Consider the following 249-nt stretch of genomic DNA (forward strand, 5'->3'; position numbering starts at 1 on the left):
GGGCTCGATCCCACAACGCCGGGATCACGCCCTGAGCCGAAGGCAGACGCTTAACCGCTGTGCCACCCAGGCGCCCCTAAAGCATCTCATTCTTGGTTTCATGATCTCAGGGTCTTGGGATTGAGCCCTGTGTGAGCCCCATGGCAGGCTCCCTACTCAGTGGGGAGTCTGTTTCTTCTTCTCCCTTCGCCCCTCCCCCTACGCATGCTAGCGGCTCTCTCTCTCTCTCTCTCTCTCTCTCTCTCTCTC

General features: G+C 59.4%; 1 protein-coding gene across 2 annotated transcripts in view; it reads left to right on the forward strand.

Moving 5' to 3' along the window:
- UBTD2 (ubiquitin domain containing 2) overlaps positions 1–249 on the forward strand; it is a 60,997-nt gene that overhangs the window by 13,941 nt on the left and 46,807 nt on the right. The window lies entirely within an intron of this gene.

This window comes from Ailuropoda melanoleuca, chromosome 3 (assembly GCF_002007445.2).
Source record: "Ailuropoda melanoleuca isolate Jingjing chromosome 3, ASM200744v2, whole genome shotgun sequence".
NCBI lineage: Eukaryota > Metazoa > Chordata > Mammalia > Carnivora > Ursidae > Ailuropoda > Ailuropoda melanoleuca.